The following is a 5,258-nucleotide window of genomic DNA, read 5'->3' as shown; positions in this document are numbered from 1 at the left end:
TATATATATATATATATATATATATATATATATATATATATATTTAAAAAAAAAAAAAAAAACCTCAGACAATTCAAGAAGTACAAAGGTCAGGGGTCACAGGTCCTACTTGTTATTTTTCAGATCAGCTTGTGATCTTTGCACTACCATCATTCTTGCTATTACTACGAGTGACAATCATTTTTTGTTTTCCTCAAAGAGAACCTGGTCAGAATGGAGCCTTTTCCTCGTCTTCACCAGTGCCAGTGGCTGATGTTAGAGTGAAACTCCCCTCAGACCCTCACACTTGTTCTGGCTCATCTAGTTTCACAGTACGAGGTCGTCTTGATTCAGATCAAGTGTTTTTGACTTCACATGTGGTCCAAAATGTTTTTCAATGGAGATGAAAAGCAGTTTTTTGTTGTATCCAGCACTGATCATCTTCCCCTCTGTCCAGGACACTGGATTTTGTAGCCAACTCTATAAGCCTGCAGGTAAACTCGTGCCTGATTCATCCTGGAAACACAAACACAAAGCAGAAAAAACATGAGGTAATCAGCCAGACAGCTACTTAATGAGTTAATCTGTACAGGACAACATTGTAGGAAAAACATAACCTGTATTTAGTGCAAAGCTGAACTCCCATAGGTCCACAGCGATCAACAAAGCTCTGCCTGAATGCTTTCCTCACCGCCCGAGCTGTGTTGACCACAGTGGTGACCACAGGGCACGTCCTGGGACAGACGAAAAGGCATGAAATAAAGGCCAAGAGCACGTCACAGAGAAGCTGCTGTTGTATGTGACGTACATGCTGCTTGTGTTTAAATCACTTACAGCCTCTCACAGCGCAGGCCTGTGGTGCCCTCTGCACAGGTGCAGGTGTTATGTGGGCTGCACGTGGCTCCATGCTGACAGGGTGGGACACACGGTGTGGTTATGGCTGCAGATACACCCAACAGAGTAAGTCTTTACGCCAAGTGAGGACAAAAATATTTCATTCACCTATTTGCAAATACATTACAAACCTGATTCACAAACACTACCAGTGAATCCTGGGAGACAGCGGCACTTGTTGAGGCCCACGCACGTGCCACCATTCTTACAAGGCTTCTGGCACTCAACAGGCTCTGAGAGAGCAGAAGAAGAATGAAGGCTGAAGTCATTTTATTCTACACATTTCATTTGTATAACTCAGTAAGAGTCAGAGACCAGAAAAAATAAACACTTGTCAAACAGCTGAGCAAGATAACTGGAGTGTGTATGCAACTTTAGCTTCGAAGTGCTGCAGTCTGGGTTTCCTTAGACTGTGAGAAGCAGTTCTCTAACGTATAATTGCTCTTGTTTAGGCTTGTTATCATTGATTATTAACAACACTACATCTGACTCTTCTCGTTTTATTGTTACAACTATATAAGGATTGTGTTCCTAGTGCGTGTCTCCCTCTTGTGGTCTGTCCTGCTCTCTGTCATGAAAACAAGTCCCTGCCTCCTACACCTGTTGTCTGTCCCAGGAGTTTTCACTCTGCCTCTTCACTGATTTCTGTATATAAGTCTGTGTCTCCTGTTCTTTGTGGTCTGGGCATTGTCTTGGTATGGTTCCATGTTCCTCCCTTCAGGCAGCACGATGGCTCAGTGGTTAGCACTGTTGCCTCACAGCAAGAAGGTCTTCAATCCCCGGTTGGACCTGGGGTCTTTCTGTGTGGAGTTTGCATGTTCTTCTCATGCTTGTGTGGGTTTTCTCCGGGTACTCTGGTTTCCTCCCACATACCAAAAGCATGCATGTTAGGCTGCCTTCAGGCCCAGGCCTCCCTTACAAAAGAGATCTGTGATCTCAATGGGATTTGCCTGGTTAAATAAAGGTTAATAAATAAATAAATGTGTGTCTCCTCGATCCCAGGTAAGTTTTTGCTGCCACAGCAGCTCCTTGTTTTTGTTAATAACTTATTTATTATTATATTCTCAGAGTTTCTGTGATCTGCCTGCACTTGGGTTCGACATCAAACCACTGTTCGTGACACACGTTGCATATGGAACAGCTGTCATCGGAAAAACATACCGTTATAATTTAAAACATCATGCACATACAGTGAAACAACGTGCAACATTTTTTGAGTAAAGTTTGGGTAAAATTTGATTAATTTTACCTAAATTTAAAAGGCAAGTGTCACCCACAAAAATTGAAAAAGAAAAATAACTAACAGGTGAAACACAGAAAATCTGCTAATTTTACTACTTCTACTACTGATACTATCATTTACTACTTTATATCAGATTAAGTAGCAGGAAAGTGAAAATCTCACCTATTTGACATCTAGCTCCTTGCCAACCTCCAACACATATGCATTTGTTGACATCCACACATCTTCCTCCATTTCGACAGACAGGCGTGCACAGTGCTGCAAAACACACACGCACACGCACACGCACACACACACACACACACACACACACACACACACACACCTATATCTTACAAGGAAAAGTTTGTTTCTGTTATGGTTTGCATCTGATTCTGTTTGCAGGGTTTTTTGAGAGGCATCGTATGACAAATGGTGCTTCCCAAACTCGGAGGCATTGAGGTTGTAAATTCAATCAAACAGACACTATCCAGAGTACTCACATGTGTGGAGGACTAGTGACAGGGGGCTTTATAATAAGTGGCACCCCCTCTTTTAAAATATGTGATCCTTTCCCTTTAAAATGTGTGGTCCTCTTCCTTTAAATATTTTGATTTGTTTTGTAATCAAAAAGCACTATATGTATTTCAGTGCTCAAGTTAGGCTGCATAGTTAAAGGCACATTGATAACTAATATTTTGGCTGAGGAGGAATTGAGTTGGGGTGGAGTTATTCCAAACAGGCACTAGGAGCAGCCTTGGTCCTAAGTACAGTAGAATCACTAAAAATAAAACCACTGGAAATGGAGCCACAAGAGCTGGATCTGGATTTACTGGAAACATAGGAATTGGTGGATTTGTAGACTCTACAGACATGAAGAATGGTGCACTGGGGGCTTAGGTAGGTCTTGGACAGTGGTGTAGTCTACATTTTTGTAGTGGGTATACTGTGCTTAGAAACCAAAGTACACGGGTTAGTACAATGTAATCATTAATTTATTTTGATTTTTAAACATATTGGAACATTTCAAAATTTATTTGATGCGTATAGTACAAAAAACTTTGTACTACATTTGGCTTTGTATTAAAAACATGTTATAGAATATATTAAACAGTATCAAAGCAAAACATTTTCATGTATTAAGTAGTAAGTACACAATGATTATTTATACAAACAAAAACAGGCTGAACCAACTCAGTGTGCTTATAAAATGTTCCAAATATGTTGACAATGACACAAGCCTATGTATCATGTAATCATGTATCACTGACAATGATACATGACATGGGCTCATGTCACTGGGAACTTTCAAGTGGGTATACTGAAATTCCTAAGCTTTTTTAGAGGGTATACTCCGTATACCAGTGTATTACATAGACTACACCACTGGTCTTGGAGAATTAGAACACTTGAGGCTCAGAGGACTTGATGACCTGAGACTTAAGACCTCTATCACTGGTCATCCAAAATGGGAGGCTGGGAGATCCTGATGATTGGTGACAAAAAGGCTAATGACTAGGGACACAGAATCTGGTGACTGGAGACTCATTGGTGACTGGCGAAACAAAACCTGGAGAAACACAAAAACTGGAGACCCACAAAGACTGGTAGTGGCTTTGAAACTTTAATATTTTGGTATTAATGTCTGTGAGGGTGGGGTGATTAAGCTCAGAACACTGGCCCAGTATTAGAGGCTGGTTTGGCCTTGGGGCATTGGCTCGGCCCTGAAGGGGTGGCTCAGATCATAGTGACTGCTGGCCTTACGAGGACCAAAAGGTTCTAACGGACTCATGAACTGGGCTCTCTGGAGAAGATGAGCTCAGCGCATGGCATGCTCCTTCCTGGGTTGCTTGAGAATTTCAGCCATCCTCAGTGAATCAGCAAACTAGGGATGGCAAGAAAATTGTTCTAGGAGGTTGCCCTGAATCTTTCCCAAATGTCAGAGGAGGTAGCCACAAGACTGATGTATTTGTCACAACAATGTGGAGCATCAAAAATTCTTTAAAGAGTGATGGTTAAACAGTCTGCTTGGTCCTGGTTTGAGTCGAGTGTTCTGTTATGGCTAGCTGGAGGTGTGGACCCAGAAATTCAGACTGACATGAGGAGCTCAAAAATATATCTAAGAGATTATTAAACAAAACATCTGTTGTGTTGTGTTCTGTTGTGACTTGGTGCTACATAAATCAACTGAATTGAACTGAACATGTTGCTGCATAGGCAGAAAACCCTACTTACAAAAATGACTCGAGGACAAATATCAGGAGGAACTCAAGGGAACAGAAAGAGACATGAGTAGGAATGGATGAAATAACTGGGGCTAATGAGGGGAAGAGGCTACAGGTGTAACAGGAAAGGAGATGGGCTTAGCAGGCTGATTAGGATAGTACTGACTGAGTGGCTTTTGACAGGGCGGAACATGCAAGGACTAAATAAATCAAAACACAAAGAATAGAACTGAGAAACCTAAGAATAAACACAAAGGACCACCAAAAAAAAAAAAAAACACACCAAAAGACACAGATACTGACTTATTGTAGAGCATTGTTCTACTCACGAATGAGGCACTGGGGGCCAGTGTAGTCAGAGGGACACTGGCAGGTATTGGGGCCCACACAACGACCACCGTTAGTACAAGGCAACTTACACATGGCTCAGAGAAACAAGTAGAGACACGTGTCAAAACTCATCATCAGTCACAAATAAACCATGAAACACCTGAGTACATGTATAATGCATTCACTTTATAAACCAGGGTATGAGTATGATACAACGTTCACAAATCAATAGTATTTTTGTTTTAATACCTGTTTGGCAACCTGCTCCTGTCCAACCAGAAGAACACAAACACATGTTCCAGCGCATGCATGTACCTCCATGGACACAGGGTGGGGAGCACATGGCTGAAATATACAACCGGCATGAGCTAGTTAGAACTCACAGCGCTATAAGTTAAAGCATATTTAGGCCATTAACATTAACTTTCAGTAGTATTATCAAAAAGCACAATCAAGTAAGTTAAAAACCAAATGAAAAGTAAACTGAAATTATTAGGTGTGGGAAATGAATAGATATTTAAAAACAGCCAAAAGATCAGGTTCCCTTTGCAGTTACTCTCTTGCTTTAATATATATATATATATATATATATATATATATATATATAT

Source organism: Nematolebias whitei, chromosome 3 (genome assembly GCF_014905685.2).
Source record: "Nematolebias whitei isolate Nwh7 chromosome 3, NemWhi1, whole genome shotgun sequence".
Classification (NCBI taxonomy): Eukaryota; Metazoa; Chordata; class Actinopteri; order Cyprinodontiformes; family Rivulidae; genus Nematolebias; species Nematolebias whitei.
The sequence above is the reverse complement of the archived record's forward strand: the minus strand, read 5'-3'. Positions refer to the sequence as shown.